General features: G+C 47.9%; 1 protein-coding gene and 1 non-coding gene across 2 annotated transcripts in view; one reads left to right on the top strand and one right to left on the bottom strand.

Annotated features, from left to right (window-relative positions):
- The window catches only part of asic4b (acid-sensing (proton-gated) ion channel family member 4b), a 171,027-nt gene that overhangs the window by 11,517 nt on the left and 135,149 nt on the right, over positions 1-24,361 (bottom strand). The window lies entirely within an intron of this gene.
- On the top strand, positions 7,873-7,946 carry trnai-aau (transfer RNA isoleucine (anticodon AAU)). The gene has a single exon. It is a non-coding gene; the product is annotated as a tRNA-Ile (tRNA).

Raw genomic sequence — 24,361 nt, 5'->3', positions numbered from 1 at the left:
CTGTGCGGAGTTTGCATGTTCTCCCCGTGTCCGCGTGGGTTTCCTCCGGGTGCTCCGGTTTCCCCCACAGTCCAAAGACATGCAGGTTAGGTTAACTGGTGACTCTAAATTGACCGTAGGTGTGAATGGTTGTCTGTGTCTATTTGTCAGCCCTGTGATGACCTGGAGACTTGTCCAGGGTGTACCCCGCCTTTCGCCCATAGTCAGCTGGGATAGGCTCCAGCTTGCCTGCGACCCTGTAGAAGGATAAAGCGGCTAGAGATGATGAGAAGTGAAGTGGATCCTTATGTGGTCTTCTGCAGTTGTATTCAGTCTGCCCCAAGGTTCAATGTATTGCGCATTATGAGATGCTTTTCTGCTCGCCATGGTTGTAAAGAGTGGTTATTTGGATTATTTTACCTTTTATATCAGCTCAAACCAGCCTGGCCATTCTCCTCTGTCCTTTGTCAAGACATTTCCATCCACAGAACTGCTACTTAGTGGAAGGTTGTTGTTTTTTAAAAATCACCATTCTCTTTAATGAGGCGGCACGGTGGTGTAGTGGTTAGTGCTGTCGCCTCACAGCAAGAAGGTCTGGGTTTGAGCCCCGTGGCCGGCGAGGGCCTTTCTGTGTGGAGTTCTCCCCGTGTCCGCGTGAGTTTCCTCCGGGTGCTCCGGTTTCCCCCACAGTCCAAAGATATGCAGGTTAGGTTAACTGGTGACTCTAAATTGACTGTAGGTGTGAATGTGAGTGTGAATGGTTGTCTGTGTATGTGTCGGCCCTGTGATGACCTGGTGACTTGTCCAGGGTGTACCCCACCTTTCGCCCGTAGTCAGCTGGTATAGGCTCCAGCTTGCCTGCGACCCTGTAGAACAGGATAAAGCGGCTAGAGATAATGAGATGAGATGAGATTCTGTTTAATCTCCTCTATGTCAGAACTCCAGGAGATCAGCAGGTTTGGCACAATCTAGCACCAGCTACCATAACACATGTTAAAGTTGATGTGAACATTAATTGGAGCTCTTGACCTCTTTGTGAATGATTTTATACATTGCACAGGTGCCATGTGATTGGTTGATTGGATAAGTGCATAAATGAATGTTATTAATAAGGTGGCAAGTGCACTGATGATGTACTGTCTCTTAGCCCATCATCACTCTTCCCAACCAGAAGCCGTGGATTACTGTGTGTGCACTATACTGAGGACCCGAGACGCTGCTTTCAGAGCAGGTGACAGGGCGGCCCTAAGAGTAGCAAGGGCCAAACTGTCTCGGGCCATCAGAACAGCAGAGTGTGCACAAGCCCAGAGAAGCCACAGCTACTTCCAGGACAGCGGCAACATGGAACATGTGGCAGGGCATCCAAGCCATCACAAACTACAGGACAACACCACCTGCCTGTGACAATGATGCCTCTCTTCCTGATGCGCTGAGCAGCTTCTATGCATGATTTGAGGCACAGAATGGCGTGGCAGCGAGGAAGACCATTCCTCCTCCCAACAACCAGGTGCTGTGTCTGTCCACAGCCGATGTCAAGTCAAGTCAAGTTTATTTTTATAGCGCTTTTAACAATAGACATTGTCGCAAAGCAGCTTTACAGAATTTTAATGACTTTAAACATGAGCTAATTTTTGTCAGGAGAAACAGACGAGGACCCAAGAGCGCAAGTTAAACGTTGAGTTTTATTGATAACAGGGCAAAGGGAGTTGGGAGGATGTGCATGTGTGAAGTTCAGTGGCAGGAGGACTGAGAGGCAGGGATGGCTGGTGGGAGCATGGTGGTGATGTCTGCGGTCTCCCATCCAAGCACTGACCAGGCTTGATCCTGCTTAGGAGCAAAGATCAGACAGGATCAAATGTTGTCAGAGTAGGGAGGCTGTAAGCTTGTCAGCTTACAGCCTCCCTACTCTGACAACATTTGATCCTGTCTGTGTGCACTAGGTGTTCAGGCAGTCTCCCAGCGAGCAGTCCCTCAGCACACAGACAGGGCAGCACAACAGGCAGGAATGGGGAACAGGCTGGAACACAGAGTCACAGATCAGGTAGCAAGATAAGGGACAGAAATGCAGGGTCAGGTTACCAGGACTGAAGAGTTGACGGACTCGACGCCTAGAAGACGATCTGACACTGAAGCTAGGGAGGACAGCAGCTTAAATACACACAGAGGAGGAGAAGGTGATAGGCAACAGCCAATGACAGCCACTGAGAGTTAATAAGAGGAAGTGTATGCGGGTGTGGCCGGTAATGCTGAGTGGAGAGGAGTGAAGATGTTACCTGAAGAGAGGAAACCTACAGGTAGGACCATGACAGAACCCCCCCCCCAAGGGACGGCTCCAGAAGTCCCTAGCCACAGATCCACCAAGACGGGCAGGAGGAGGGGGAATCCTCGTGGAGGGTCAGAATTCCTCTGACCGGTCAGTGTCCATAGCCTCCGCACCATCTTCACTGTCGGAAGACTCGTCATCCAAGGGCCCCCGCCCAGGATTCGGTTCAGTGTTAGGCTCGGGCACTGGCGCAGGGGCAGGGTCCGGAAGGGGATCCGCACGGTGAGAACCCCTACGTCGACCCCGTCGGATGGAGGGCTGGTCAGGGTGTAGTTGATGGAAGTCGGCGATGAGGGCCGGATCCAGAATCCTTCCAGCAGGGACCCATGCCCTCTCCTCAGGACCAGAACCCTCCCAGTCTACCAAGTATTGGATGCCCCTACCCCTACGTCGCAAGCGGAGCAGTCGCCGGACCGTGTAGACTGGTCCACCATCAATGAAGCGTGGAGGAGGAGGCGGCGGTGTTGCCAGGACCAGGGGGCTCTCGTGCACCAGTTTGAGTTTGGAGATGTGGAAGATGGGATGTATCCTCATGGTCTTGGGCAGCAGCAGCCGAACTGCCGTGGGACTGATGACCTTCTGTATGGGAAAGGGTCCGATGTAGCGAGGCGCCAATTTGTATGACTCCACCCGTAGTGGTAGGTCTCGAGCCGACAACCATACCTTCTGGCCGACATGGTAAACGGGTGCAGGGGTCCTCCGCCGGTTAGCCCCAATAGCATAGCTGGTACTGGACTTCAGGAGTGCGGTGCGGGCCTGGGCCCATGTGCGGCAGCAGCGGCGGGCGTAGGCAAGAGCAGACGGGCAGGTGGCTTCTCCCTCCTGGCTGGTAAACAGAGTTGGTTGATACCCATACACACACTGGAAGGGGGAGAGTCCGGTGGCAGAGCTGGTGAGGGAGTTGTGGGCATATTCCACCCAGAGCAGATGTTGAGCCCAGGTGTGGGGGTTGCGCGAAGCCACACACCTAAGTGCCTTTTCCAGTTCCTGATTCATGCGCTCAGTTTGGCCATTAGACTGTGGGTGAAACCCGGACGACAGACTGGCAGTGACCCCGAGGAGGTGGCAGAATTCCCTCCAGAAACTGGCGGAGAACTGTGGGCCCCGGTCGGAAACGATATTCCTGGGCAGGCCATGGACCCAAAAGACATGTTCTAAGATGACCCGGGCAGTCTCCTTAGCAGTTGGCAGTTTAGGGAGAGGCACAAAGTGGGTCATCTTACTGAAGCGGTCCACGATGGTGAGGATGACCGTATTACCTTCCGATGGAGGAAGACCAGTAACAAAGTCCAGGGAGACATGGGACCAGGGACGCATGGGTACTGGCAGGGGCTGGATTAACCTGGCTGGGGGCTGCCTGGGGGACTTGTGCTGGTTGCAAGTGGGGCAGGCTCTCACAAAATCCTGGATGTCCCTCCTCATCGACGGCCACCAGAATTGCTGAGACAGCAGATGGAGGGAGCGTGTGACCCCCAGGGTGACAGGCCAGGCGGGAGTTGTGTCCCCATTGAATCACCTGAGACCTCAGGTCGGCTGGGACGTAGAGACAGTTGGAGGGGCAAGCGCTGGGGCCTGGCTGGTCCCTGATGGCCTCTCAAACCTGCTCCTCGATGTCCCAGGTCAGGGCAGCAACGACACAGGGGCTTGGGAGGATGGGTGTTAATTCCTCCTTGGAAGCCTCATCCCTCTGAAACATCTGGGAGAGTGCATTCGGTTTGATGTTGCGGGTGCCAGGACGGTAGGAAAGGACAAAGTTGAAGCGTGTGAAGAATAGTGACCACCGGCGCTGGCGGGAGTTTAGCCTCCTGGCTGTCCGGATATATTCCAGGTTTTTGTGGTCTGTCCAGACCACAAACGGAACCTTAGACCCCTCCAACCAGTGGCGCCACTCCTCGAGGGCGAGCTTGACCGCCAGTAGCTCGCGATTGCCGATGTCGTAATTGCTCTCTGCTGGGGTCAGTCTTCGGGAGTAGAAGGTGCAGGGGTGCATTTTTCCATCCTCAGCTGCCCGCTGGGAAAGCACAGCCCTGACTCCCACATCCGAAGCATCTACCTCCACCACAAACTGCCGCTCGGTGTCAGGCATCCGGAGGATGGGAGCTGAAGTGAAACGGGCCTTGAGGGTTTCGCAGGCTTTGTCAGCTGCTGCCGTCCATTGGAAGGACTGTTTGATGCTGGTCAGTGCGGTGAGTGGGGCTGCCACGGTGCTGTAGCCCCGGATGAACCTCCTATAGAAGTTGGTGAACCCCAGGAACTGCTGCAGTTTCTTACGGCTCTCTGGGACCAGCCACGATGTCACTGCCAACACCTTCACAGGGTCCATTTGTATGCTGCCCTCGGTAACCACATATCCCAGGAACGAGACAGACTGAGCGTGGAACTCGCACTTCTCGGCTTTCACAAACAATGAATTCTCAAGCAGGCGGCACAGGACCAACTGGACGTGGTGGGTGTGCTCAGACAGGGTTTTAGAGAAGATCAAAATGTCGTCCAAGTAAACAAAAACGAACTTGTTGAGCATGTCTCTGAGGATGTTGTTTACCAGTGCCTGGAACACTGCTGGGGCATTGGTGAGACCGAATGGCATGACCAGATATTCATAGTGTCCCGTCGGGGTGTTGAACGCAGTCTTCCACTCGTCGCCTTCTCTCACTCGCACCAGATGGTAAGCGTTCCGGAGATCTAGCTTGGTGAACACTGTGGCCCCTTGCAGTAGTTCAAAGGCAGAGGAGAGTAGTGGCAGAGGGTAGCAGTTCTTAACCGTAATGTCGTTCAAGCCCCGGTAATCTATGCAGGGACGAAGAGAACCATCCTTCTTCCCCACAAAGAAAAATCCAGCTCCGGCAGGAGAGGATGATGGACGGATTAGGCTGGCAGCCAGAGAGTCATTTATGTAGTCCTCCATGGCCTTTCTCTCCGGGGCTGACAGGGAGTAGAGACGGCCCTTAGGGGGTGCGGTGCCTGGCAGGAGGTCGATGGCGCAGTCATATGGTCAGTGTGGGGGCAACGACGTGGCCTTGGACTTGTTGAACACCTCCCTCAGGTGGTGATAGCAGACAGGAACCTTGGATATGTCGGGGGTGGAGCTGGTGGTCTCCTGGTTGGTTGGCAGGACGGCTCCCTTCAAGCAGGTCTGATGGCAGCCCCTTCCCCACTCTCGTATGGTGCCAGTCTCCCAGTCGAGTTTGGGGTTGTGTAGACAGAGCCACGGGTACCCTAGGATGAGTGGTTGGCCGGGTGAGTGTAGGAGGTGGAATTGGATGGACTCCTGGTGGTTACCTGACAGCAGCATTGTCACAGGGGCTGTGATGTGTGTAACTGTGCCGAGACGATGTCCACCCAGCGCTCGTACAGGAATGGGTGGAGTAAGATGGTGGCATCCCACACCCAGCTGCCGTGCGAGCTCTGTGTCCATGATGTTAGCTTTGGCTCCAGAGTCCACCAGGGTGGCCAGGGCACAAGCGGTGTCGGGAAGCTGAAGGTGGAGCTGAAGCAGGGGTTTATGGATGGAGGTTAGGCGGTGCTGTCGCTCCTCGGGGGTGAGGGAGGCACGGCCGATCTCCATGGGCTCAGACTGATTATGTCGGCTTTGGGGCGTGACAGGCGGGAACTGGGCAGTGGAAGACTCACCCCAAGTGCGGGTGGTTTGACTAGGACGCCCCTTCTCTCGTCTGCGGATCTGGATACGGTGATCGATGCATACGGCGAGGGCAATGGCCTCATTGAGTGTTGGGGGTTGCTCATGGGAAACGAGCTCGTCCTTGACGTAGTCCGCCAAACTGTGGAGGAAGGCATCCACCAGCACCGCCATGTTCCACGAACTGCGCCTCGCCAGGGTGCGGAAGTCGATGGAGTAGTCTGCCACCATCCGGTTGCCCTGATGGATACTCATCAGTGCTCGTGACGCCTCTGTTCTTGACGAGCCCAGGTCGAACACCTTTAACATCTCCTCAGCGAAGGCACTGAAGGAGGCACAGGCCAGGGTCTGCCGGTCGAATTCAGCTGTCCCCCACAGCTGAGCCCGGCCAGTCAGGTGAGTAATGACATACCGCACCTTGGCTTCCTCCATCGAGAAGGTCCTGGGCTGCAGAGAGAACTGGATACAGCAGCTGGTCAGGAATGGCCGGACCTGGTTTGGGTCACCATTGAAACGTTCCGGATCACCGGGAGGCAGAGCAGGTGGAACATGAGCGGATGGAGTGGTGAGAACTTGCAGAACCAGGGTTAGCTGATGCTGTTGGAGCTATTGCAATAGTTGTTGCAGCTGGTGGTCAAGCTGAAGCAGAGGTGCAATGTCACCGGCCATTAATGACTTTAAACATGAGCTAATTTTTGTCAGGAGAAACAGACGAGGACCCAAGAGCGCAAGTTAAATGTTGAGTTTTATTGATAACAGGGCAAAGGGAGTTGGGAGGATGTGCATGTGTGAAGTTCAGTGGCAGGAGGACTGAGAGGCAGGGATGGCTGGTGGGAGCATGGTGGTGATGTCTGTGGTCTCCCATCCAAATACTGACCAGGCTTGACCCTGCTTAGCAGCAGAGATCAGACAGGATCAGGTGTTGTCAGAGTAGGGAGGCTGTAAGCTGATGGCACTAGGTGTTCAGGCGGTCTCCCAGCGAGCAGTCCCTCAGCAGGCAGACAGGGCAGCACAACAGGCAGGAATGGGGAACAGGCTGGAACACAGAGTCACAGATCAGGTAGCAAGATAAGGGACAAATGCAGGGTCAGGTTACCAGGACTGAAGAGTTGACGGAGTCGACGCCTAGAAGACGATTTGACACTGAAGCTAGGGAGGACAGCAGCTTAAATACACACAGAGGAGGAGCAGGTGATAGGCAACAGCCAATGACAGCCACTGAGAGTTAATAAGAGGAAGTGTATGCGGGCGTGGCCGGTAATGCTGAGTAGAGAGGAGTGGAGATGTTACCTGAAGAGAGGAAACCCACAGGTAGGACCATGACAATTTTATTCCTAGTCTATCCCCAATGAGCAAGTCTGTGGCAATGGTGGCAAGGAAAAACTCCCTCAGATGAAATGAGGAAGAAACTTTGAGAGGAACCAGACTCAAAAGGGAACCCATCCTCATTTGAGTGATAACAGATAGCATGATTACAACACTTTCATCATCAAGTCTATTCCGTCGATGCCACAAACTGTTCACGGATGGAAACTCGAGTGCAAAACTGCCCACGACAACCGCAGTCCTAAAGCCAGCAAGCCAACTGCAGTTCTCTGCCACAAAAGCATCCCTGCACTGACCACCTCCATACTCCACTGGCCGTGCTGCCTCCAGGACAGGAGAGTGCGCCACCATGTTGAAGAAGGGAAGTAGGTATGCATCATTCTTTCACATTGTTAAGGCTACCGTATCCAAGCTGACTTTGCTCAGTAGGTATAATAAGTTTTTCAGATTGGATGTTGGGATTTTCATCCCCCTGTGTAAATATGTGAGTGGGTCAAACTGAGGGCTTCAAAACAATAATCAAGAGAAAAGACATCTGTTCAAGGGAAAGGCACCACCTCATCACTACTTAGTGGAGCACCTCAGTAGAAATGCATGTCTTTGTCTTGGCTGGTTAGCTCAGTTAATTAGAGCATGGTGTTAATAACGCCAAGGTCACAGGTTTGACCCCTGTACTGGCCAATTCTATCCTCTAGAGGTTGTGTTGTTTTTTTCTGTTGAGGGAAGTGTTGTCCAAAACAAGATATTCTCTGGTTGTTTCACAAAATGTCAATCGATTCCTTGTATCTGAAAGTGCCACTGAAATAACTCAACTGATTGCAGGACACAGGAAATTCAAATACACACATGAGATTGCCTCAAAGAGAAGCACTTATGAATCTCTTAAAAATCAGTGCTCCTTTTCCAATTCATCTAGTTGTACTTCATTTTGAAAGTAACTTTAATTTCATAAACTCTAAAATGTATCTTTAGTTGCTTGAATCACTCAAAACCACTAAAAAAAATAGAACTTACCAAAGGATTCAGGAAGGTAGTAGCCATTGTTTGGGTATCATTTTTGACAAAAAAGACAGATAGATGCTCGTCTTCTTTGTATCTTCTTTTCTCTTATTCACCACAAAATAATACAATCATTAGCTGACTGCTTTTCTAGAAAGTCTGCAGTGAGATTTCACTAGTTGACCACTATTTCATTCTCCGATGTGAGGAAAACTCTATGCAGGGTCAACCCACAGAAGCCTGCTGGACCAGACAACTTCCCCAGTAAAGTGCTCAGAGGATATGTGGACCAGCTGACAGCTGTTCTCACTGACATCTTCAACATCTTCCTGAGCAATGCCATGTAGTAGGCTAAGTGCTTCAAGACAAATACCATCATCCCTGTGCCAAAGAAGTTTTCAGTGTCCTGCCTCAATGACTACTATCCAGTTGCACTCACACCCATCATTATGAGGTGCTTTGAGAGGCTCATCATGAGGCACATAAAGACCCTGCTGCCCCCCCCCCCCCTCCCTGGACTCCCTGCAGTTCGTGTATCGCTGGAACCAGTCAACAGATGACACCATAGCCACCACCCTTCATCTGGCCCTTAGCCACTTGGGCAAGAAGGACACATGTGCAGGAATGCTGTTCATAGGCTTCAGTTCAGCATTCAAGTCAAGTTTATTTGTATAGTGCTTTTAAAAATAAACATTGTCGCAAAGCAGCTTTACAGAATTTGAACAACTTAAAACATGAGCTAATTTTATCCCTAATCGATCCCCAATGAGCAAGCAAGGTGACGGTGGCAAGGAAAAACTCCCTTAGACGACATGAGGAAGAAACCTCAAGAGGAACCAGACTCAAAAGGGAACCCATCCTCATTTGGGCAACAACAGACAACATGACGATAACATTAAGAGTTTTAACATGAAGTCAGTGTCGTTGACGTTATAAACTATTAATTGATAGAAACTTGAGTGTAAAACTGTTCATGACAACTGCAATCCTAAAGTTAGCAAGTCAACTGTAGTCCTCAGCCATAAAAGCATTACTGTAAGTGTCCAGAGTGTCCTCCAGGTGTGACTTTCAACTGTCCATATGGGGCCATCCTCCACAGAAGTGATGCAATGAGACTCCAACCAGACACAGGGTACCAGGATGGATCAGGCAGGTCCGAGGAGCAGAAGAGGTCAGCATCTCGATCCCAGGACCGACATGTAACTCAGAGGGACAGATTGGGGGGGGAGAAAACACAGGCTGTTAGGTATGCCCAATGTCACCTGAATAAGTAGGCACAGTATACATATTGCACTGAGTACAAGCAGGGACTCCGGCAAAACTAACTATGACAGCATAACTAAAAGGGGAGAGCCAGAAGGTAACACAGGCATGAGGGAGCCCTGGGACATAAAGCAGCCAGCCACTACACCGTCAACAAACTTGAGTGAGCAAGCGAGTTGGGGACTGATAGCATCCATACATCCCAGTTTACCAAAACACACTATGTCTGAGGACCCTCCAGATCTACGGTACACCTTTACTTCATAAACACCATTAACAAAAGGCTTGACTAAACAGATATGTTTTCAGCCTAGACTTAAATGCTGAGACTGTGTCTGATTCCCGAACATTACTTGGAAGGCTGTTCCATAACTGTGGGGCTTTGAAAGAAAAGGCTTTACCCCCTGATGTAGCCTCCACCATACGAGGTACCAGCAGATAGCATGCACCTTTTGATCTAAGTAGGCATGGCAGGTCATAGAGGACCAGAAGTTCACTCAGGTACTGTGGTGCGAGACCATTCAGTGCTTTAAAAGGTCAATAGTAGTATTTTATAATCAATACAAAATTTGATTGGGAGCCAATGCAGTGTGGATAAGACAGGGGTGATGTGGTCATATTTTCTAGTTCTAGTAAGGACTCTTGCTGCTGCATTTTGAACTAACTGGAACTTGTTTATGCACTTATTGGAACATCCAGACAGTAAGTCATTACAATAATCCAACCTGGAGGTAACAAAAGCATGAACTAGTTTTTCCGCATCTTGTAGTGACATTAAATTTCTTATCTTAGCAATATTTCTGAGATGAAAGAAAGCTATCCGGGTAATATTATCAATGTGAGTTTCGAATGAAAGACTGGGGTCAATAATCACCCCGAGGTCTTTTACTGCTGCATGCGAAGAAACAGAAAGGCCAACCAGAGTTACTGTGTAATCAGAAAACTTACTTCTAGCTGCATGTGGTCCTAGTACAAGTACTTCAGTCTTGTCAGAGTTAAGCAGAAGGAAGTTAATAAGCATCCAGTGTCTAATGTCCTTCACACATTCCTCAATTCTATTAAGCTGGTGTCTCTCATCAGGTTTTGCAGAAACATACAACTGTGTGTCATCAGCATAACAGTAGAAACTAATACAATGTTTACGAATAACATCGCCCAGAGGTAATACATATAAAGAAAAAAGCAATGGACCCAAGACAGAAGCTTGTGGAACACCAAACTTTACCTCAGTATGTCTAGAAAAATCACCATTTACATCAACATACTGATAGCGATCAGTTAAATAAGACCTGAGCCAGGAGAGGGCCATTCCCTTAACTCCCATAACATTTTCTAGTCTATCCAGAAGAATGGAATGATCAATAGTATCAAATGCTGCACTAAGGTCAAGCAACACAAGCAGCAAGACACAGCCCTGATCAGACGCCAACAGTAGGTCGTTTACTACTTTAGCCAGAGCTGTCTCTGTGCTAGGATGAGGCCTAAATCCTGACTGATACATTTCATGGATGTTATTCCTATGTAAATATGAGCATAACTGCTGTGCCACAGCTTTTTCAAGGATCTTTGAGATAAAGGGGAGGTTTGATATTGGCCAATAATTGGACAGCTGACAGGGATCAAGGTCAGGTTTTTTAATCAGGGGTTTGAGAACTGCTAGTTTAAAGGATTTGGGTACATAGCCAATCGTAAGAGAAGAATTTATTATTTTTAGAAGCGCTTCAGTTACTTCAAGTATTATCTGTTTGAATAGACGTGTAGGTAAGGGATCTAGTACACAAGTTGAGGCTTTTGATGCGGAGATTAATGAAAGTAATTCAATTTCTCTAAGGGGAGTAAAACATTCTAATTGCTGATCTGATACAGTTATATTGTTAACTACAAGGTCACTTACATTGTCTGACCTTAAATTAGTAATTTGAATTTTTTGTCAGATATTCTCAATTTTGTCATTAAAAAAAATTCATGAAGTCTTTGCTACTACATAGGTGTGCATGTGTCTATAGTGGACTTATTCCTGGTTAATTATGCTACAGTATTACATAGGAATCTAGGATTATTTTTGTTATCTTCTGTTAGGGAGGAGAGATATGTTGATCTAGCAGCACTAAGAGCTTTTCTATATGTCAGGAAGCTCTCCTTCCACGCTAATTTGAATGTTACCAATTTTGTTTGACACCATTTACGTTCCAATTTTTAAGTGGTCTGTTTCAAACTGCGAGTGTCATTATACCAGGGTGCTAATTTTTTTTGTCTCTGACCATTTTCCTTTTAAGAGGAGCTACATTATCTAAAGTATGGCAGAACATTGACTCTAAGCATTCAGTTGCCTGATCAAGTTCTGCAGGGGCTGACAGTGACCCAATCAAAGTTGATAACTCTGGGAGATCATTTATAAAGCTCTGTGCAGTAGTTGACGTTAATGTAGTGTGGTGAGGTGCATATATTATTACTCAGGCATAGTTTGAATGAGATGAGATAATGATCTAAGATAACTTCGGACTGTGGAAGTATGACTATATTTTTTACGTTTAACCTGAATGTTAGTATTAGATTGAGGGTGTGACCACCATTATGGGTCAGTCCTATGACATTCTGATTAATTCCTACTGAATCTAAAATGGACATAAACGCTGTTTTCAAAGGGTCTTCTGGGTTATCAAAGTGAAAATTAAAATCTCTGACAACTAAAGCTTTGTCTAAGGAAATAACCAGATCTGAGATAAAATCTGCAAATTCAGAAAGAAACTCAGAATATGGCCCTGGGGGCCTGTAAATAATAAGTAACGGAATGAACTGGGTAGACCTATTTTTCGAGGCTACATACATTATATTAGTATGAAGAACTTCAAATGTATTAAATTTATAACCAGGTTTTTGTGTTACACCTAGATAATAATTATAAATAACCGCGACGCCTCCTCCTCTGCCAATTAGACGAGGCTGGTGTCTATAACTGTATCCAGGAGGACTAGCTTCATTTAATGCTATATATTCATTTGGCTTAATCCATGTTTCAGTTAAACAAAGTACATTAAACTCCTGATCAGTAATAAGTTCATTAACCATTAGCAGTTTAGATGTAAGAGATCTAATATTTAATAGCCCCACCTTTACAGTGCCTTGCAAAAGTATTCATATCCCTTGAACTTTTTCACATTTATCCACCTTACAACCATGAACTTAAACGTTTTTTATTTAGATTTTATGTGATAGACCAACACAGAGTAGCACGAAATTGTGAAGTGAAACGAAAATGATAAATGGTCTTCAAAATTTTAAACAAATAAAAATCTGAAAAATGTGATGTGCATTAGTATTCAGCCCCCCTGCATCAATACTTTGTAGAGCCACCTTTTGCTGCAATTACAGCTGCAAGTCTTTTGTGGTATGTCTCTACCAGCTTTGCACATATAGACACTGAAATTTTTGCCCATTCTTCTTTGCAAAATAGCTCAAGCTCAGCCAGATCGGATGGAGAGTATCTGTGAACAGCAATTTTCAAGTCTTGCCACAGATGCTCAATGGGATTTAGGTCTGGACTTTGACTGGGCCATTCTAACACATAAATATTCTTTGATCTACTAAACCATTCCATTGTAGCTCTGGCTGTATGTTTAGGGTCATTGAAGGTGAATCTCCTTCCCAGTCTCAAGTCTTTTGTAGCCTCCAACAGGTTTTCTTCCAGGATTGCCCTGTATTTAGCTCCATCCATCTTCCCATCAACTCTGACCAGCTTCCCTGTCCCTGCTGAAGAAAAGCATCCCCATAGCATGATGCTGCCACCACCATGTTTCACAGTGGGGATGGTGTGTGCAGGGTGATGAGCAGTGTTAGTTTTCCGCCACACATAGCGCTTTGCATTTAGGCCAAAAAGTTCAACTTTGGTCTCATCTGACCAAAGCACCTTCTTCCACATGTTTGCTGTGTCCCCTACATGGCTTCTGGCAAACAGGACTTCTAATGCCTGTCTTTCAGCAATGGGTTTCTTCTTGCCACTCTTCCAAAAAGGCCAGATTTGTGGAGTGTACGACTTATAGTTGTCCTGTGCACAGATTCTCTCACCTGAGCTGTGGATTTCTGCAGCTCCTCCAGAGTGATCATGGGCCTCTTGGCTGCTTCTCTGACCAGTGCTCTCCTTGCTTGCTCTGTCAGTTTAGGTGGACGGCCATGGCTTGGTAGGTTTGCAGTTTTTCCATTTTTGAATGATGGATTGAACAGTGCTTCTTGAGATGTTCAGAGCTTGGGATATTTTTTATCACCTAACCCTGCTTTAAACTTCTCCAGAACTTTATCCCTGACCTGTCTGGTGAGTTCTTTGGTCTTCATGATGCTGTTTGTTCTTCAGTGTTCTCTAACAAACCACTGAGGCCTTCACAGAACCAGTGTATTTATGCTGAGAGTAAATTACACACAGTAGGACTCTATTAACTAATTAGATGACTTCTGAAGGCAATTGATTGCACTGGATTGTATTTAGAGGTATCAGAGTACGGGGGGGGGGGGGGGGGGGGGGTGGCATGGTGGTGTAGTGGTTAGCGCTGTCGCCTCACAGCAAGAAGGTCTGGGTTCGAGCCCCGTGGCCGGCAAGGGCCTTTCTGTGTGGAGTTTGCATGTTCTCCCCGTGTCCGCATGGGTTTCCTCTAGGTGCTCCGGTTTCCCCCACAGTCCAAAGACATGCAGGTTAGGTTAACTGGTGACTCTAAATTGACCGTAGGTGTGAATGGTTGTCTGTGTCTATGTGTCGGCACTGTGATGACCTGGTGACTTGTCCAGGGTGTACCCCGCCTTTTGCCTGTAGTCAGCTGGGATAGGCTCCAGCTTGCCTGTAGAACAAGATAAAGCGGCTAGAGATAATGAGATGAGAGTACAGGGGGCTGAATACTAATGCACACCACATTTTTCAGATTTTTATTTGTTTAAAATTTTGAAGACCATTTATCATTTTCGTTTCACTTCACAATTATGTGCTACTCTGTGTTGGTCTATCACATAAAATCTCATTAAAAAACTTTTAAGTTCATGGTTGTAAGGTGGAAAAATATGAAAAAGTTCAAGGGGTATGAATACTTTTTCAAGGCACTGTAGATCAAAGGTGCTGGCAGCAGCTGTACAGTCAGTATGATCTAATTTTATATTGATTAGGTTACTGGAACAAACTCTGAGTATTCCTACTTTTTTGTTGAGCTCGGGGAACAGACACAGTCTCGATGTAGTGGACCCTGAGTGATGACTCTGTGCAGGTAGCAGACAGTCTGTTTAACCTGTTTGTCTGCTCCCTGGCCTTGGCTCTGGATTGTCAGAAATTAACTAGGCCTGTTCTGAGACTATGACCTATGCTGCAGGAAATGAAAGCAGCACCTTCCTGAGTGGGATGGATACTGCCCCGCCCTAACAGGCCAGCAGTGCCCTCAAAATTAGCCCAATTATCTATAAAGCCCACACTGTTTTCAGAGCACCACCTGGACAACCAGCAGTTCAGCAACCATAACCTGCTGCAAGCTACATCGCCACGCCACATTGGGATGGGGCCAGAGCATACTATAGTATCAGACATCACCTTCACTAATTTAAACACCTCTACAAAGTTACTCTTAGTAACGTCAGACTGACAAAGGCATATATCATTAGCTCCTGCATGGATAACTATCTTTGACAACCTGTGCTTGCCTAGGACCCTAAGATTACCTGCTATGTCCGGTGCCCTGGCTCCCGGTATACACCTGACTAAAGCTGCTGGTGCCCCTAAAGGCTGAGCTAATTTCACATGCCATATGATAGAGTCCCCTATAACCAGAGCTCTTTCAGGTTTCTCAGTGAGTGCATCACTAAGGAGAGCAAACCTGTTTGACATGTGAAGCAGAGGGGAGTGGTGCTCCTGTGGGCGAGCCTCAGCAGTAGCTTTGGCTCTACGCTTATGCTGCCGAGCTGTCACCCATTCGCCCTGCTGTAAGGGCTCTAATGCCAGAGTTGGGGGATTACTAACTCCATCTAGGGCATCCAGACTTTCCCCTACAGAAACTACACTGTTCTCATTCTCACTGGCCTTCTCTAAAGCCTGGATACGCACTTCTAACACTGTAATCTTCTCTGTCAGGGAGCTAACTAATCTGCACTCATCACAAATAAAGCTATCACTAGCGATGGAGGAAGAATGACTAAACATCCTGCACTCAGCACACTGAACAGGCTGAAGGTGTGCCTTGATGAAAGGATTCACGTATCTTAATCGAAGATCTGTTGATATTAAAGCAGATCCGATGTGGATGGCCTCCACTTGTGGTCTTTAAACAGGAGGAGAAAAAAAGAAAGCTTCCAGTCTTGGCATTCTTCCAAAAAAAAGAGAGAAAAAAACAGAAAAAGGAAAGCAAAACTGGGAAGTACAAAAAGGAAAGCGAAAATACAATAAAAAAATGAAGAGGATACTGGAAAATTATTTGTAGAAAAAATAAAAAAGATTAGTGATTAACACCAACACAATCATCCCTCAGCAACTAATTGGAAAGCTGAGCCTGCTGGGCTTGACCACCTTCTACAACTGGATCCTGGATTTCTTGGCTGAGAGACCTCAGTAAGTCTGGATTGGGAGCAGAACTTCCAGCACCACCATACTGAGCACTGGTGCCCCCCAGGGCTGTGTGCTCAGTCCACTGCTGTTCACTCTGCTGACTCATGACTGTGCAGCAACTCACAGCTTGAACCACATCATCAAGTTTGCCGATGACACAACTGTGGTGGGTCTCATCAGTAAGAACAATGAGCCAGCATACAAAAGGAGGTGCAATGGCTATCGGACTGGTGCAGAGTCAACAACCTGTCTCTGAACATGGACAAAATAAGAAATGGTTGTTGACTTCAGAAGAACATGGAGTGACCACTCTCCACTGTACATCGTTGGCTCACTCACAGAGAACATCAAAAGCTCCAAATTCCTTGGTGTTCATCTGGCAGAGAACCTCACCTGGTCCCTCAACACCAGCTCCACAGTCAAGAAAGCCCAGCAGCATCTCTACTTCCTATGAAGGCTGAGGAAAACCCATCTCCCATCACCCATCCCTATATTCTACAGAGGGACTATTGAGAGCATTCTGAGCAGCTCCATCATGGTCTGGTTTGGGAATTGCACCATTTCAGATCACAAGACCCTACAGTGGATAGTGAGGACACCTGAAAAGATCATCGGAGTCTCTCTTCCCTCCATCACGGACATTTACACCACACACTGCATACAGAAAGCCATCAGCATTCTGGCTGACCCCACACACCCCTCACACAATTGCTTCACCTTCCTGCTGTCTGGAAAAAGGTACTGAAGCATTCAGGCCTAGGCCAAAGAACTAGAGACCAGAGGTTTAAGCTGTGACACATGGAAAGTGGGGTGAATATGTCGCATGGTGAGTGGTAATGCCAGTCTGATGGAACATGGATTGATTACCTTGCTGACAAGCAGGGTCCTAGGTATCTGGGTGCCAGCTTGCGGGAGATGGTTCTGAGTGGCAGATGGCGCATGGAGAGCATGACTCGCTGCCCCACCCGGTAAGTGGGTGCCTTAGAGTGGTGTTTGTCAGCCTGCCTCTTGGATGCTAGGGTGGCGCGAATGAGTCTTCTCCGAGCTGATGCCCATGTCCTCCTGCAGCGGCGTATGAAGGTCTGGGCTGAGGCTATGGCGACCTCCTCCTCTTGGTTGGGGAAGAGTGGTGGTTGGTAACCTAGGGAGCACTGGAAGGGCGAGAGGCCTGTGGCAGATGAAGGGAGAGTGTTGTGAGCGTACTCGACCCAAGGTAAGTACTTACTCCAAGAAGCAGCATCCCTGGACGTCATGCACCTGAGTGCCACCTCCAAAGCTTGATTCACCCTGGCTGTTGGCTTGAGGATGGAACCCTGAGGAGAGGCTACAGGAGGCCCTGATGAGTTTGCAGAAGGCCATCCAGAATTGCACAGTGAACTGAGGACCCTGGTCGGAGACAATGTCAGTGGGGAGTCCATGTAGGCGGAAAACGTGAAGGATGAGTAATTCAGTGGTTTCTTTAGCTGTGGAAAGCTTGGGCAGAGGGACAAAATGGACTGTCTTGGAGAACTGGTCAATAACTGTGAGGATGCGTGTGTTGCCACCTGAGTTGCGGAGTCCTGTGCCGAAGTCCAGGACTATGTGAGACCAGGGTTGATGAGGAATCAGGAGGGGTCTTAGCAGGCTGGCAGGGGGTCGATTGGCTGTCTTGTTCCAGGCACATGTGTCGCAGGCTGCCACGAGCTCCTGGACGTCTCCCTTGATGGATGGCCACCAGAAGCGCTGTTGGATGAGTGCCAGGGTTCAAGCAGCTCCCGGATGACAAGCCAACTTGGAGCCATGACCCCACTGCAGCACCTGGGTTCACACAGAACAAGGAACAAGCAGATGGTTAGGTGGTATGTTGCTTGAGTTACCTTCTCCGGGGTCCTGCTCCAGGGCCTTCTGCACCAATGTCTCTACCTCAAGTAGGGCGGCCCCCACCAGACAACATGGAGGGAGGATGGTTTCAGACATACTAGACTCCTCCTGGTGGTCAGACAATATCCTGGACAGGGCATCAGGTTTGCCATTCTTGGAGCCTGGGCGGTAGGAGAGCATGAATTGGAAACAGGAGAAGAAGAGAGACCATCGGGCTTGCTGTGAGTTAAGGCATTTGGCAGACTTGAGGTATTCCAGATTCTTGTGGTCAGTCCAGATGAGGAAGGGGAGATCCGACCCCTCGAGCCAGTGCCTCCACTCCTCTAAGGCTAGCTTGATGGCTAACAGCTCTCTGTTGCTGATGTCGTAATTTTGTTCGGCAGGGGACAGCCGGCAAGAGAAGGAGCAGGGGTGGACCTTGTTATCGTTTGCCCTCTGGGAGAGGATGGCTCAGACCCCAGACTTGGAAGCGTTGACCTCCATGATAAACTGTTTTGTGGGATCGGGTATGGTGAGAATGGGTGCTGTGGTGAACTTGTGCTTGAGCATGGAGAAGGCTCTCTCTGCTTCCTCCCCCCACTTAAATGAGGTCTTAGTCGAGGTTAAAGCTGTGAGAGGTCCAGCCACTGTACTGAAGTTGTGGATAAAGCGCCTGTAGAAATTGGCGAATCCCAAGAAATGCTGGAGCTCTTGTTGCGAGGATGGGGTGGGCCAGTCAGTGACTGCCTCAAGCTTGAGGGGGTCCATCTGGATCCTAACCAGGGAGATGATGAACCCCAGAAACGAGACAGAGCTTTGGTGAAATTCGCTTTTCTCTGCCTTGACATATAGCTTATTTTCTAGCAAATGCTGGAGGACCTGCCGGACGTGGCCCCGATGTTCCTCCAGGGAGTGAGAGTAGATCAGGATATCATCCAGGTACACGAAAATGAAGATGTTGAGAAAGTCCCTCAGGACGTCGTTGACGAGTGCCTGGAAGACTGCAGGCGCGTTGGTCAGGCCGAAAGGGACCATGAGGTACTCAGTGGCCAGTGGTGGTGTTGAAGGCCATCTTCCACTCGTCCCCCTCCCTGATCCTGATGAGATGGTAGGCATTGCGTAAGTCCAGCTTGGTGAATATCTTGGCTCCCTGGAGTAGTTCAAAGGCCATAGTCATGAGCAGTAGTGGGTAGCGGTTCTTGACTGTGATGGCGTTGAGACCTCGATAATCAATGCATGGGCAGAGCGACTTGTCCTTCTTATCCACGAAGAAGAATCCCGCCCCTGCTGGGGAGGAATTAGGGCGGATGATCCCAGCTGCCAGAGACTCGGAGATGTACTTCTCCATAGCTTGCCTTTCGATGGGAGACAGAGAGTAGAGTTGCCCTTTGGGTGGCGTTGTCCCAGGCAGGAGGTCGATTCCTCAGTCATAGGGTCTGTGAGAAGGGAGGAACACTGCTTGGGTCTTGCTGAAAACAAGTCTTAAGTCCAGGTATTCCGGAGGCACATGAGAGAGGTCAGGAAACTCGCTGGCTGGAGGCTGCGGTGGTCTGGCGGGAGGCAGAGTGGAGTTCAGGCAGGAAGCTAGGCAGGAATGGCTCCAGCCTAGGATGGTGTTATTGGCCCAGTTTAGGTGAGGGTTGTGCAGCATTAACCAGGGTAATCCTAGGATGATGGGTACGTGGGGGTTGTTCATGACATGGAGCTGGATGGTTTCTAAGTGGTTACCAGAAATCCTCAGGGTGAGCAGGGCGGTAAGGAGGGTGATGGTGGTCAAGCTGGTGCCATTGAGTGTCAGGACTGTGAGAGGGACGTCGAGGGCGAGTAGCGGAATTCCCAGATGCTTAGCAGTGGTGGAGCAGATTAGGTTCCTGTCTACCCCTGAGTTGACGAGGGCCTGGAGATGGTGATGCTGGTTGTCGTGGATAATGATGACAGGGAGTAACGATCAATCAGCGGGGGGCTGGTTCTGAGTGTTGCCCACCGGGGCCCCTCGATTCACTGGTGGGGCTCATCCTTTTAGCGGGCAGGCTCGGCAGGTGTGTCCTTGCTGACCGCAGTAGAAATAGGACCCTGTGCTCCACCAGCGTTGTTGTTCCTCCACTGACACCCGTACCCGGTCTACCTGCATATGTTCAATGGACAAGGCGGGAGGTGGAGAGGAGGCGAAGCTGGGGTGGGTCTTCTCTCTCCTCTGTTGCTGGATCCGGGCGTCAATGCGGTTGGCGAGGTCCATAAGACTGGAGATGTCCGACGGCAGTTCCCATGATACCAGCTCATCCTTAATGACATCAGACAAGCCATGCAAGAACGCGTCGACCTGGGCATTCTTGTTCCAATCGCACGATGCCACCAATGTCCGGAACTCGATGGCATAGTCCGAGGCAGACCAGGACCCCTGCCGCAGCTCCATAAGTTCCCTAGTGGCCTCCCGGCTGGACAGAGAGCAGTCGAAAGTTCAACTAATCTCTTTGGAGAAATCTTTGAAACAGGAGCAGAAGGGAGCGTTGGTGTCACAGACCGCTGTTCCCCACTCCCTGGCCTTGCCAGTGAGGAGCGTGATGATATATGCCACCTGGGAGCGTTCTGTGGGGAAGGTCAGAGGTTGCAGCTCCATGATCAATGAGCATTGAGACAAGAATGAGCTACAAGTACCTGGCTCTCCATCGTAGGGCTGAGGCTCTGGGAGTCTCGACTTGCAGGAAAAGTCAGTGGCAGGGGCTGAAATTGGAGACTGTTGGGTAGAGGTGGGCATGGCTTGATAGTGTTGCATTTGTGTGGTGAGGAGGTTGAGTGAGTTGGACAGGGTGGCAAGGTTCTGTGTAATCTGTTGGAGGTCTTGCTGATGGGTCCCGAGGAGAGTCCCTTGCTGCTGGATGGCCGTTCTCAGATGGGTGAGTTCTGCTGGATCCATGTTGGCCAAAATGTACTGTTAGGGGTCGTGGAGGTGTGGTGAGATAAGGATCCACAAGCAGAACACAGACAGTAATCAAATAGAGAGATTTAATTCAGGGAAAAGGGCGTGGCACAAGGGTAAACAAACGGGACAAAAACAAATGGCGAAAATAATCCAGATAATAAGAGACATAAAACTAGACAAGAACATGAAACAGACAAGGACAAAAAATGCTAGGACAAAAAAACAAAAACAAGAAAAAACCCCGAGTGCAAAAAACCATGAACTAGAAATAAACCCTTAGTGCAAAAACCATGAAATAGAAAAATAAGCTTGAGCAAACAACCATGAAACATAACAGAGGCACAGAAACGGCTAGAAGCAAAGCAAGACGTTCTGGCAAAGTTCCTGTCTGAGAATAGCATTTTTATTACAGCAGACAAAACCAGGAAGTGAATGCAGGCATGAAGGAATTCCCGTTCCGGATTCCGATCGGCGAGGCATGAGAGATTTGTAATCTCCGGAGTGGATGTCCGGAGTGGAGCATGACAATACCAACTGTATATGGTTGAAATGACAAATAAAAGAACCTTAACCTTAAGCGAGTGTATGTGGATGCAGTACACTTGCTCTAATGTGTGTGGTTGGAATAAAAACCAACTTTAAGAAATTTGTGAACAGAATCTCATGAACGGTAGCACTTTTGATATCACAAAAGTATTTCACTTGTAAACTAGAAGGGCACTCGGTACATACCTCCACCAAGCTATATATTCAGATTTGTATCAAAATCTAATCAATTGTTGTAAAACAAACAAATGGAGGTGAAAACATAACCTCCTCCAATAAAGCTGGTGAAGATAATAAAAACCTTAATGCATAAATATTGTTGAAAATTACATACAGTTTCTTGCAAAAATATTCATCCCCCTTGGTGTTTGTTCTGTTTTGTCGCATTACAAGCTGGAATTAAAATGGATTTGGGGGGGGGGGGGGGGGTTAGCCACTATTTGATTTACACAACATGCCTACCACTTTAAAGGTGCAATTTTTTTTTAATTGTGACACAAACAATAATTAAGATGAAAAAACAGAAATCTGGAGTGTGTGTAGGTATTCACCCCCCAAAGTCAATACTTTGTAGAGCCACCTTTTGTTGCAATTACAGCTGCAAGTCTCTTGGGCTATGTCTCTATTAGCTTAGCACATCTAGTCACTGGGATTTTTGCCCATTCCTCAAGGCAAAACTAATCCAGCTCCTTCAAGTTAGATGGGTTGCACTGGTGTACAGCAATCTTCAAGTTATGTCACAGATTCTCAATTGGATTGAGGTCTGGGCTTTGATTAGGCCATTCCAAGACATTTAAATGTTTCCCTTTAAACCAGTCCAGTGTAGCTTTAGCAGTATGTTTAGGGTCATTGTCCTGCTGGAACGTGAATTTTTGTCCCAGTCTCAAACCTTTGACTGATTCAAACAGGTTTTCCTCCAGAATTGCCCTGTATTTCATGCCATCCATCTTTCCTTCAGTTCTGACCAGCTTTCCTGTCCCTGCAGATGAAAAATATCCCCACAGCATGATGCTGCCACCATCATGCTTCACTGTAGGAATGGTGTTCTCAGGGTGTTGGGTTTGCGCCACACATAGTATTTTCTATGATGGCCAAAAGGTTCAATTTTAGTCTCATCTGACCAGAGAATAATCTTCTATGTGTTTGGGGAATCTGCCACAAGCTGTTGGGCAAACTCCAAAGTGTTTTCTTGTTTTTTTCCTTAAACAATGGCTTTTTTTCTGGTCACTCTTCCAAAAAGTCCCGCTCTGTGGAGCATATGGCTTAAAGTGGTTCTATGGACAGATACTCCTATCTCCACTGTGGATCTTTGCAGCTCATTCAGTGTTATCTTTGGTGTCTTTGTTGCATCTCTGATTAATGCCCTCCTTGCCCAGTCTGTGAGTTTTGGTGGGTGGCTTTCTTTTGTCAGGTTTGTAGTGGTGCCATATTCTTTCCATTTTGCTATAATGGATTTAATGGTGCTCCCTGGGATATTCAAAGTTTGGGATATTTTTTTTTATAACCCAACCCTGATCTATACTACTTCTTCACAACTTTATCTCTGACCTGTTTGGAGTGCTCCTTGGTTCTCATGTTGCTTGCTTAGTAGTGTAACAGAGTCAGGGTCCTTCCAGAACAGGTTGATTTATACAGATATCATGTGACAGATCATGTGACACTTTGATTGCACACAGATGGATTTTAATCAACTAATTATGTGACTTAGGAACATCAGCTCCATCATCTCAAAAGCACAGCAGAGGATGTACTTCCTGTGGCAGTTAAAAAAGTTCAACCTGTCAAAGACAATGATGGTGCACTTCTACACAACCATCATTGAGTCCATCCTCACCTCCTCCATCACCATCTGGTATGCTGCTGCCTCTGCCAGGGACAAGGGTAGACTGCAGGGTATCATTCACTCAGCAGAGAAGGCGATCGGCTGCAGCCTGCCTTCAATTTGAGAACCTGTTCACCTCCAGGACACTGAGGCGGGCAGGAAAGATTGAGGCTGCAGTCCATCAAGACCAAAACCTCACGCCACAGAAACAGTCCCTCCCATCTCAATAAACAAGACCAGCGACCCCCACTTACTCTGCCCCCTCCCCCCAGTACCACACCTTAGACCCCTGGTCCACTCTGCCCCCCCCCCAGTAACATACCTCAAACTCCTGGTCCACCTGCAAAAAAGACTGATCACTGGACTTGCACATATCTGTGTATACTGCATATATTGCACAGTTGGTTACTGCACAGTTGTTTACTTGATTTGCACAGTTGTTTATTTTATCTTATTTCTATCTTGTTTATTTTATTTCTTATTTCTTAATACCTTAAAATAGACCGTCTTTATGTAGCTCCTTTAATAATATAATAATATAGCATTTTTATAGCACCATATACACTATCTGCCCTATGGCACTTCACAATAATACAGTTTTAAAAAATCTTATGTTTAAGCATTAAACAAAAGATTATCACAATACTTAACAAAATTACAAAAAAGCTTTCTTAAAAAGAAATGTCTTAACTCTTAATTTGAATGATGTTATTGAATCGCTTTTCTTTATGTCAGCGGGCAGGGCATTCCAGAGCTTTGGTGCAGCAACTGAAAATGCCCTGTCCCCATAGGTCCTTTGAATAGACCTTGGGATGGTCAGAAGGCACTGGCCAGCAGACCTTAGATTGCGACTAGGTTGATAAGGACTTAATAGATCACTAAGATATGCAGGAGCTAAATTATTTAAAGACTTATAAGCTAATAATAATCTCATCTCATCTCATTATCTCTAGCCGCTTTATCCTTCTACAGGGTCGCAGGCAAGCTGGAGCCTATCCCAGCTGACTACGGGCGAAAGGCGGGGTACACCCTGGACAAGTCGCCAGGTCATCACAGGGCTGACACAGACACAGACAACCATTCACACTCACATTCACACCTATGGTCAATTTAGAGTCCTAATAATAATATTTAAAAAA

Source organism: Neoarius graeffei, chromosome 4 (assembly GCF_027579695.1).
Source record: "Neoarius graeffei isolate fNeoGra1 chromosome 4, fNeoGra1.pri, whole genome shotgun sequence".
In the NCBI taxonomy this organism is placed as follows: domain Eukaryota; kingdom Metazoa; phylum Chordata; class Actinopteri; order Siluriformes; family Ariidae; genus Neoarius; species Neoarius graeffei.
Note: the sequence above shows the minus strand (reverse complement) of the source record. Positions and strands in the feature narration are given on the sequence as shown.